Here is a 12,743-nt window from a genome sequence, read left to right as displayed (position 1 = left end):
CCAATGCCTTGAATATGACCGTAAGGTATAATTATATTCAGGCCCTAGTCAGGCCTTGAATATGCCTTGAATATGCATTAATTCCCAAACAACAATTACAAATACCACATCTTTATAAAATATCAAATTAAAGGTATTTAATAAGTTGTACAGCTCAAATTTGATTCTATTAAAACTCGGTCAAAGTTCGATTTAAGTTGATTCGACTTGAAATCGTAACGAGTTGAGTGTAACAAAGTTTCACTCTATTCGATAAATTCACGAGCAATTCGTTAATTTTTTATAATATTTTTAATAATTATCTTAAAAAATCGTTATGTTATAATCTTTAGGTTACGGATGTATTTTACTATACTTGGTAAAAGAATATTTAATCCCATATGGGTTCAACCAGAATTTCTTCGTAGTCACGAAAAACAGGGCATCATCAACCCCACACATCATCGGATCGGCCAACAACACTGCACCGGCCAGTTCCATCCATATCTTGGGAGAATCCAGCGGGAACTCATTGATAGCCTGAATTTGGCTCGGCGACAGTCCGGTCCTAATAGGACCAAGGCTCTTCCCACCACCAGCTAGCTCGGTACCCACCTCCGAGCTCAACTTTGGTCTTCGACCGAGCCTCAATGCTGCCTCTTGTGCCGCCATTTGAACGTCTTCCGCACTGGAGCTAGCCGGACGCGGAAGGCTATCAAGTATCGACCAACTCCGGTAAGTTAAGCCGAGCAGCTCGTCCTCGGAAGTGTAATGCCGCGGTATCATAGGCCGCCGCTGCCATTTCGGATGTCTCGTAACTCCCGAGCCATATTCGGGTCCTCTTCCCAGGCTCCCGGATTTCGGACACCCATTTTCCCCATTTCCGTTGGTGCACACCTCTGTAACTTGATGGATTAACTCTTGCCTCATGTTCCATTTTTGCAGAACAAAGGAATTGATCAAAGTTGAGAGAAGAGTGATGTTTGAATTGATGCTGTCGATACATACATACATATATATATATATATATATATATAGGGAAGTGACGGTGAAGGGTGGGGAATTGAATTAATATTATGGAGGAAGCGAGGTTCCGAGTAGCTACGTGAGTGCGCAGAGGCTGTCATGCGTGCATGTGGCAAAGTTTTGAGTTTCGAATGATGCAATCATATCCAAATTTCCTCTATTTATTTTCATATATTTTTATTATTTTATTTTTCGATAATATATATTTAAAGGTTTGATGGCTTTTCATGGTAGGTGTATATTATGTTTTCATATATAGATTTGTATATAATGTTTGAAAATGATTTTAATGCTAAACCCTAGTTAGCTGTGTTTAGCCTTTAGACCTACTGGATCTTGGAATTTATAGTCTTTAAAATGTACTTAGGAGTTTAATTAATCAAAGACTAAAAATCCAAAAGATACGGAGAGAGATTTATATTTTTGCATGGTGGCCATATCTTAAGAAGAGCTGGTTTAATATCCATTAATTTAGATTTGATATTGTAGATATTCGGTAGAAGAGTGATCCTTTAAATTTATTTAACTTTAATTTTATTTTAAAAAATTAATATATTATCTTCTTAAATCTTAAATCAATAAGTTAATGATTATAAAGATTATTATTATTGAGATAAAAAGGCCAACAATTTCGATAAATAAAATGGCTTCTGTTGACAACGCGGTTTACTCAAACGTGGCGTTAGACTGACACTTGTCTGACCAATCCCTCTTTCCAAAGCATATACAGAAACTGGGGAGTTACGGAGTTAGTAAAGTAAAAACTGATTTATTGCTTTTTTATATATATTAAATTTGAAACAAGAAAATAAAGGAAATAAAGTATTATTGTGATTTGGTTTTAGAAAATATAAGATATATTTATTTTTCTTTACCTAGAAAAAAATGTATGTGGTTGTAAAATTAAAAGATAATTTTTGGAGAATGAAAATAAAAATGAGTGAAAATATAAAAATATAAAAAATATGTTTTCAATGTTTTCATTAAAATTGTTTTGAAAATTTAGATTATAAAAAAATATGAGATATAAATTTTTAATTTAATTTACATCAGTTCAAATCTTTCTAATAATTTTTTTTGACTTAGTAGTATCTAAAACCCTCAAATTTTTGTAAAAAAATCAATATAGTCACTAATTTGTTTACACTTAATATGATCCTTAAATTGAACTTTTAATAATTTATATATTTTAACGTATTAAATATCTTAATAATCATTTATATTTTATATTTTAAAATTAAATTTTTATTTTATTTTTTTAAAATTAAATTAAATATGTCCTCAAATTTTCTAAAAAAAAACAATTATGCCTTAAAACTTAGCCAAAAAATAACTAAGATCGTTTATCACATAATCGTCCACGGTGTAATATCATAACAATATCATGAACTATAACATCAATATTGTAGATTGTCATATAAGTTTCGTGAATTGTCATGTAAGCGGTGTAATGGTCAACACTTGATTCTGTTGGTTAAAAGGTTAGATTATTTTTTCCTTCAATTTAAGAGTTGCATTTAGTGCAAAAATCGTTTAAGGGCTACACTAATTTTTCCCCAAAAGTTTGAGGACCTAAATTACCACTAAACATATATTTTTCTTTTAATGACGTTTTTGTGTGCTCTTGCTTACAATGATTTTTTTTTTGTTTATTTTTAAATCTAATTGATGTTCAATATGCATCAACATTATATTTTTATTATAAATTAAAATAATTATTGTGTTTCGAAATTTATTATCAACTTTTTTATTTTATATTTGAATAACTCACATATTCAATTTATATAATGAATTTTTAAATTATTATAGCTCAATTTAATTATTTAATAACTATTTGTTTATTTCTACAACAAACGGATCCTTTAGGAGCAGATTTCAGTAATCCAAATATTAAAAAGGGGTTAATATTTTTTTTCTGATGTTTATTATTTTAAAGCAAATGAGCTTTTGGCATCTCCAAATGAAACACGTCAGCTTTTAGAGTAAGAAAGGAACTGAAAGCATATTTAATGTGGATGACTGGATGCATGCAAACGATAGATTCTAAGAAATCTTAAAAAAACAATTGTGAAATTAGAAAGGAACAACATTATTTTCTTGTTTACTTATATATTTTCTATCAGATTGAACCCTGAGATTGACTGTAACAGACCACCAAACGAACCGGAAGTCAAACAGTTAAGTGAAACGGCTGGATCCTTCAAAGCCCCCACTGTCATCCATTACCATTCGTGTCACTTGCTTCTTACTTCCAAACCCATTATTATTTGACCTTCCTCAATATTAGTGTGATTTATAAGTGTGTTCTTCAATTTATTTATCATCTAAATATATATATTGGTGTGTATTATGCCTTATTATATTCACAATATAAAATTATATATAATTTATATAGATTAATAACTCATTTTTGTAATGTTTAACATGTTAGTGTATTCACGTTATGGAAACATTAATTTTTTATTACTTTATATTTACTAGGCCTATAAACCAATCGAACACACACGAACGGAAGTATGTTCATGTTTGTTCATTTAATAAATAAACGAACATAAACGAATACGAACATAAACGAACAAAAAAATTGTTGTTCATGTTCGTTCATTAAGGAATATAACTTGTTCATGTTGGTTCATGTTCGTTCATTTAAATGATAAACGAACATAAACGAACACAAACGAACGAACATAAACGAACAACACAACCACAAAAAATAAACTTATTCGAACAGAACAAATGAATGTAAAAAAGTAAACAACAATAATAACAATTTAAAATTCATTATATAACCTGCAACTTTAGAGTTAATTTGTTCGAATACGACAAAAACATACATAAATAATAAATAAGTTATATGATCATAATAAAGTCTTAAAGTTAATTTGTTCAACAAAACAATATTCTTGAAATCCAAACAACTTCAATAATCTTCATAACAAATTCAACTTGCCCTATATTCGAACATAAATGAACAAACATAAATGAACATAAATAAACGAACATATAATCGAACGTTCACGAACGTAAATGAACGAACTAACCCTTTGTTTGTGTTCGTTTATTTAATTAAACGACACAAAATCTTGTTCATGTTCGTTCATTTAATAAATAAACGAACATAAACGAACTTCCCACCGTACGGTTCATGAACGGTTCGCTGAACGTTCAGTTCATTTACATACCTAATATTTACTAGGTTTTATAGTGATTTAATTTCGATTTTGATAATACAATGTTTCTGTTTCATTTGTATGTTTTATTTTAAAATACTATTGATAAGTTTTACCATGTTTATATTTTATATTTTAGACATATTAATTAGTTGGCTAATTCAATTGTATTTGTTTATTTTTTTAATAAATGTTAAATCTAACCTTAATCTTATTATAAGAGATGGGAATGAAAGATTGTAGGAGAAAAAAATAAATGTTATAACTTAAAAATATAAAATAATAAATAACTTAATTAATCGATTAAATATGTTTGCTCGAACGATATTCATGAGCTAAGTTGTGACACAAGTGGACACTTTCTCTAGGGTTAGCGCCATAGCGGCATTCCTTGTTTTTAAAGATTTAAGAAAAGGTCTAATTGGACTATAAATTAACCAATTTTAGACTGCTAAATTCAATAAAATACTTTTAAGCGACAGTTTTCCTTTTGCAAGCACAGCTAAATACGTGGCTGTGTTTATAAACACCGCCATATATATAATATGGAAGGAAAAGAAAAAGCCCGCTGTCGTCCATACATGAGGTACGGGAAACAACTTTCATATTTTAGAGTTTGGAAGCACCCTAGAGAGTAGAGCCCTTAATTCGTCATATTTGGCGTATTACTTGGGGATGGACACGAGATAGAATAAGATGTCTTCTTATTCGATTTGATTTTATCGGTTCAGTTTAAAAAAAAATTAAATTCGAGTTAGATTAGATCAAGTTTTTTAGATATTATATTTGAGTTGGGTTGAGTTTGAATTTATGGTGAAAAATATTTGACACAACTCAAAAATATGATTTTATCTATATATTTAGAGGTGATTGCAAAAATAGCCATCTATATATTTTTTCAATTAAATATCTATTTTTTATTAAATAAAAATAATATTTTTATAAATATATTATTTCAGGTCGAGTTCGGATTTTATCTCAAAAAATAATCAGTTTAAGTCGAGTGACGGTGTTTATTTTTCGAATCGGTGGAGGATATATATTTATTAAATCGAGTAAAGTTGACAAAAAATCCAACTCAATCTGACCATACTCATCCCCTAATCTTACTCCAACTTTTAATGTATTTTTTTAATAATTATATGTATTTAATTTTAACGTTTCTGGTTGAAAATATTTAGCACTAACGGTACAAGGTTGAATAGTGAATATTATTATCCATATAAATTAATAAATAATTTTACGGTTAAAAATAAAATATATTTTTTAGTATATGATGATTTAAAAATAGATTAACATATATTATTATCCATCTTCTTTCTCCTTTTTTTCATTTCAACAATTCTTTGTTTTTTTCTTTAATGTTTCTGATTTTATTTTTGCCTTAATTTTCTTAGTAAAAAATATTATTGTATAATAAAAATATTAATGCTAATAAATATATAAAAATAGTGTGATAAAGTTATTGTACAGTGTGGGTCACTATTTTAGAAGTAATTTTATTGTATAGTGTGTGACACTATTTTAGAAGTAATTTTATTTTGATTATTGTAATTCTGAAAATGTAATTGTTCTCCAGATTAATACATTCTTTTAGATTTCGTGCAGCTAAAATAAGGAAGTGAAACTCACTTAGATTGCTCTTTTAAATATTTAGACGAAAAAAAAACGATATGAGAAAAAACATTAAGAAACATATGATTGCATGCGTGTAAAATAATGAATTGAAACTTGATATCTGTAATAGAAAAATTGGAACGAATCTGTAAATAAGATGAAACAATTACCATAAAAATCTAAAGCTCTCATCAATATCTACTTAATTTAAAAGTAAATCTTATTTGAACTAATATGACAAGATCTTTTTCATCTTTTTTATTTTCATTACTAACAATTTCCACTAATTAATTAATTAGAGAATTTTAAAGACTATAAAAGAGCTGCAACGAAATTAACCGCATAAGCAGTATTATCTATTATATTTAACTTAGTAAATAGTAAAATTAGTAATTTTCTCCTAACAAGTTTAGGAATCTTGAGCATGTTAAAATATGAGTGAGCTTCTAACACACGACTAGTCGAGTCCCGTGATAGATCAATTAATTTAGCTAATACACATTGAGATGATGACAAGTACTCTTAAAAGATAATCCATCATCTTTCATAAAAGATGGTTAGTTATTCACACTTATGTATGTTATTTCATTAAGTCTATCTTGATATATACCATTCAAATCAATGCTATGAAATCATTAAGAGTATTAGGAAGCTCAACCTCACAATTTTTAAGATTCCGTAAATTCAACAAATTCATCCATAATAACTACTCAAGGTCTGATATATATACTCATTAAGAGATTTAATAATTCATTCTATGATTTCTATCCATTTAGTATATTTATCAAATTCGTCTGAAACATAACTACCCAAATCGTGAGTTATAAATTTAATCTGATGTAATTTTTAATTGAATTTACATTTTATATCCAATTCAATTTTGTAAATTAAATGTTGACTAAAAATATTAAAATTTTAATATTATTGACATCACAGTGTTCATGTATAGTACATATGTGCTTCAAGTTATTTTTTTTATTCTTTTAGTAACTTTTATTTTTTTAAGTTGTTAAAATATTTTTATAGTTCTTAAATTAATTGAGGCGACATACAAAATAATCATCTATCAATATAAAATATATATGGATTATAATGTAGGTTGATACTTGATACATTAACATCATAACATGGTTAACAAATTTGATGTTTTAATTAATGCTTATATTAAATAAATTTTATTTTTGAAGACTGATGGCTAAATTTAACTTGGAAAAAGAATAAGAGTTAAATTGATAAAAAAAAAGAATATACATAAATAAATTTATCATTATGCATTTTTATGTTAGATTAAGGTTTCACTTAACATCAAATAAGTGTTCTAACATGGCCATGGATTTTAAATAAAAAGGCATGCATCGTCTATGACAAACATTTCCACAATACAAACTAAAATGAGCTTTGAATCCGTGTCCGTTTGATCTCAATCCTCCTCGTCATCGAGCGCATCACCGGCGTTTCGCTTACGATTACCTTCACTCTTTTGTTGCTCGATCGAGTTGTCCCTTACGGGACTCAACCCTCCTTTGTGACGGTTCATCGTCATCAGATTCCGACCATGCCTGCCTCCGTCTTCCTGCAGTTGATGAGGGCGCAGCGGCCTAATCATCCTCCAGATTGGAATCTTCTAATCCGGCCGCAGCAAGAAGATCCTGAGGATTTTTGTAACCCCCTCAGACCGATGCGGTAACCCGATCCGATCTTGAGTGTCACATTAGGGCCACCGGAGCGACCCACTGTAAAAATAGAGAAAATTTAAAACTTTTTATCAAAACATGTAACTTACAAAATGATTTATCAGTATGCAGAAATAAAACAGATTTTTAGACTAGTATATAAATCAAAATACAATTACATGCCCCCTAATCACATGTACCATACTCTGCAACAACGCTGGAAGAACTCCCTTACTGATGTCGATAGCTGAACTTGTACAATTCTTTTAACCTGCAAAGTTGCGTAATAGAGTGAGCTTCGGAAAGCTCAGTAATACAGAACTACCAGTGATGCTGAAGAACTTGTAGATACAGATAAACATACATTTCCTTATTGGTTCATATATCTACAAATTTTTAGGCTGAGCTTAGGTCCATTGATATTGCAGGTAGTAACAGATAATATTCATTTCAGATGGAAATATTTCGGATGTCTAGGTTCAGGAGATCAGAATAGGTTTTCTAGTGTGTTCCCGTAAAACCAGTAAAAAGATACAGATCTTTTAATATATATATATATATATATATATATATATATACCCCCATCCGTTCACATCATAAATGTGTAGGTTCCCCAGAACCATACACCCAACCGCACATGCCATTTAGACCCTGAGCACAAAGCCAAGGAGTCTCCAGATAATCTTCCTCCAACAATAAACCCCCAGATAAAACATTTCTCCGTCGGTAAATGGATATATCAGAAATCAAAACATAATTCAGATCATATATCATAACAGAATCCAGGTTAGGAATCATAACATATTTCAGATCAGATGTCAAAACAGAATTCAAATAAAAAATCAGATAAAATATTCATATAAGTAGGGAACACACTAGAGTTTTCAGATATTATTTAGAGATACAAGATAATCTTATCGGGTAGAGAAACACAAATCTTCAGTTTACCGATAGAATGACGGAAATTAGAATCACTATTAGAAGAGTTTGTTAACTGACAAAATCATCAGTTATTCATAATATGCTTATCATTATCACCTTATTCGGACATTTATCGGAAGCTCTACGTAATCAGAAGGGTATTCAAAATCCTTTACATATGAGTTACTTATGTTTTCATACATGACCAGAGTGATTTGAGCTGATAAGGAATAGCGAAGATTCAGGTCCTTTACAATCTATGTCGATTGATCAGATTATCGAACAACTCCATATGAATAGCTCCCAGAACTAATACTTGTCAACTTATCAAATTCATTAACCTTCCAGGGTATTTACTCTTTAATACCAAATATTCTTATCCATAGATCACCTTCTGAGTTATCACTGAACAGAACTTAAGGAGACGAACAGATATTCTAATGGTCTTTATTTCATTTTAATGTTTCAACTATATCAGGAAATACCGACATACTTAATTTGTGGTTTATAATCCATAGGGATAATACATCACGTAAGTTCATCGAGTTTTTGCTTATTCCAATCTCTTACTTAATCCTCAGTCCTTGAGGTTACCCAGTTCATTTAGCAGTCAAGTCTATTCCAATACTTTGGAATTTTCCAGAGTAATTCCGGACGTTTCTGAATTTCGGATACATATTGTACTTCCTTTTAGTTCAGTTCGGTCTCGTGGTTGATTTGTAGACAAAATATAAAATTCTTAGTACTGAATGCGATCTAGAGTTGCTGAGCTGAATATTTCCAAAATTATCATCGAACCAAACTTGAGAAGACGAACACACATTCAAATAATATCTATGTTGTTCAGGTACTGGCATATGATTAAGGTTGATCAGCTCACTTAAGTTGTGTTCCATAACTTTTAAGGGTAGTACTACACCCATATTTACTTGGATTCCTTAATTAATTCAAAACATCTACTTAGTCTAGGCCATAAGGGTATTTTGGTAATTCTGGTGCTCCGTTTTATTCCATTCATTTCAGAGCTTGAAGATATCCAATCATTCCTGAGCTTGGTAATATTCTTGGGTTATTTCCATTCTAGGGGTATTTTGGTCATTTTATAGATCTGGTGTATTCCAATCCTTTTCTTCCATATGATCTTATTATTTAATTCAAACGTATCATCTTTTCTAGACCTTTCGAACAATTTTGACAGAAGAACACCCTCGATAATTTATTCTTAACTCGGAGATTTTCAGGTCAATTGTCTTCTCAGAAGTTACTAATATGTTATCAGGAATTTTTTGTATAAATACAGGATCTTAATAATTAAATCTGTAATTTATTGAGTTAAGTATGAATCCTTAAAGTACTTTCTCATCAGAGTAAACTCGGACTATTTTACCTCTAAAGGACATTTTCATAATTTTTTAACCAGATAATTTCGATATTAACTCTTAACGAAAATAATTATAAATTAGAGATCCTATGATTAATTGCTTTCACGAACATTCTCTGATCTTGAAATGATTCCCTTAACAAACTTCTAGCTTCCTATCCCAACATATATTGTTGTATGTTTTGATGCAGCTAAACAAGCTCTGTAATTGGTTGCTCTATAAAGATTGTTATTGAATATATCTCAATATATGTAGTAGGTGTGTATGATTAAGATAAGATTTGTCCTTCTTACATAATAGGAAATATATCACATGCCACTTGATTGAGTAAGACTAGAAACGCATGGTCATGCTCGAATAAGTTAATATGAGATATCATAAACTATTCGTTAATTAAAGTCTACTCTAGATATCAAGAAACAATAGATGGGCTATACAAGTGTGACTATTTCAAGACTTGTGCCTATTCTAGATATAAAAGACATAAGGATGTAATACATAAAAGAGTAGTCACCAAGATGATATGTCGAATCATATTTTCTTGTAACTTAGGTGACAATGATATATTGCTAGATGTCACTCATTGTATGTAATATTAGAATTGTTCTAATAATTATTGCTAACGTTACAAGAACCTACAAGGTCACACCCTAGGATTGAAACGAGAAAAGATGTACAATTTGTTGTATTTTACTAAAATATATATATAGAGTTAATTAAATATATGTTTTAATAATCCCGAATATTTAATTCAATTAATTAAATATAAATTTAATTAATTTGAAATAATAAAATCCCCAATATGATTAGGGTAACTTGGATATAAGAGGATTATTAAATTCCAATTAATTAAATATAGATTTATTTAATTTGAAATAATAAAACCCTAATATGATTAGGGTAACTTGGCTATAAAAGGGTGTGTTAGGTCTAGCAGCCGTTTAAGAAACACACAAACCCTTCAGCCGTTTTCTCTCAAAATAGTTTTGGGGAAAGCAAATATTGCTCTCAATCGGGTGAACTGAGTAGAGGCCGAGACGTGATTTTGTGGAGGCTTTCGATTCGAATCGATCTACACCACCGTATTCACTATTGTTCTTGCTGTTTTCAAGGAACCCACTGTAAGTATTCGCATCTCTTCATCCCGATTTCGATTTTTCGTACTTGGATCGCTAGTGAGACCGTCGAGTTTTGTTTCTGCTGCGCCATGGGGTGCGCCGACGGTCCCAACAATAAGCTAGAATAAGAAGTTTAAGGTGTTGGAAATGGATTTGGTATATGTTGATTTATTGGTATGATTTTGAGTTTCAAGTATTTTAGTGGGATTTTTGGATGTTTAGGTGTGTTAAAGTGATATAAGTTGGTTTTAATAAGAGTAGTTGAGTTTAAAGGCTTGAAAGGAATTAAAATAAGAGATTTAACTAAGTTTTAGTCCATTTTTGAGTTAAAATGGGTAATTCATGGGAAGGGTATCAGTACTGGATGAACAATACTGATACTCCAAAGCAATAATAAGTGAAATATGGGTTGGGTATCGATACTGGAAGAGCAGTATCGATACCATAAGGTGAAATTGTATGAATTAGTAGAACAATATCGATACTGAGGGATCAACATTGATACTGAGGGTATCGATACTAATGGATAAGTATCGGTGCCATTTTTAAAGAAGAAATTCCAGAATGTAGATTGGGTATCGATACTGAAGTATAGAATCAATACCATGGTAAGGAAGTATCGGTATTGGACATGGAGTAGCGATATTATTCAGCTTGAAATTGTGAATTAGGTGTTTCGTTTAGCTTAAGTTAGTGATGATTGAGTAATAGTATTACGAACTCCGATATTCATCTCGATCATATTATGTGTAGATATTGAAAGAAGGTAAGTTTTAGATGATTCAACGTTATAAGATTGACCAAGAGAAATAAAGGTTTTGCTTTGATTGAGTGAGGCCAAGGTGAGTGCATACTATTATAATATATTGTTATATGGAAAGAAGACTTGCGATGAGTCTATTTCCAATGTTTTTATTGAAATAATATTTTGAAAGCTATTAAATGTTTTGAATACATGTTTACATGAATATAAACATGGTTTTGATCCTATTACTATGAGTACATGCATTGTTTACATTGTATACTATGTGTTATTGATCCATGTGATTATATGAAAATGCGATATAAGCTATAGAAATGTATAAATGATAAAGTCCAAAAGTATGTGCTATGAGAGCTAAAATTATAATTGGCATACCAAGAGTCAAGGGTTCTATGCGGTCATTCAAGACATTTCTATGTGGTCATTCGGGACAATTTCTACTTTGGTGCATATTCTACTCGGCACTTCGGTGTAATTCTATGTGGTAGTTTCGACAGCAACCCAGTGCACAACCTCAATGTACTCACATACCTTGTGTTCTCAGTAATATACCATGGACAATTAAAAGAAATGACATGAATGAATAGTGCATGGTAATACATATTTTTTTTAATGAAATGTACTATGGTTTCTGTATTCTATGATTTTTATAAAATCCTAAGAAAAGATTATTTGTTTTCAATGTTTTATTTATGCACATTATGCCTCAGTAAGTCAAAGACTTAGTGCGTATGTTCAAATCATATCACTACCGAAGATAAGATCAGAAACTATTTAAGCATGTATGTTCTTTTGTTACATTGAATTATGTTGGCATGCAATTAAATGTTTAAATCGCATATGCTCTGATAATTTTTTGTAAACATAATTTATTGTATTTATGTAAATTATTAAGTTTTTATTTTCAATTTGAGTTTGAATTTTTCTTATTTACTTTCATGAAAGGGTTCCACCATTTTATTTTAAATAAAAGTTTTAAATTTTCAACTACTCGTTAGAAGTCAATGATTTGAAAAGTCAATGTGACACCTCAGATTCGTATCCGGGTCGGATACGGGTTGGGGGTGTTAGATTTGTTGGTATCAGAGCTATGG

The 12,743-nt window shown here is 30.2% G+C and overlaps 1 pseudogene; it reads right to left on the bottom strand.

The window, feature by feature from the left end:
• Positions 1-370: 370 nt before the first annotated feature.
• Positions 371-938, bottom strand: LOC120129945 (annotated as a pseudogene).
• Positions 939-12,743: the final 11,805 nt, after the last annotated feature.

This window comes from Hibiscus syriacus, unplaced genomic scaffold (assembly GCF_006381635.1).
Source record: "Hibiscus syriacus cultivar Baekdansim isolate YM2019G1 unplaced genomic scaffold, ASM638163v2 tig00110505_pilon, whole genome shotgun sequence".
Classification (NCBI taxonomy): Eukaryota; Viridiplantae; Streptophyta; class Magnoliopsida; order Malvales; family Malvaceae; genus Hibiscus; species Hibiscus syriacus.
This window is presented reverse-complemented; position numbering and strand designations above follow the sequence as displayed.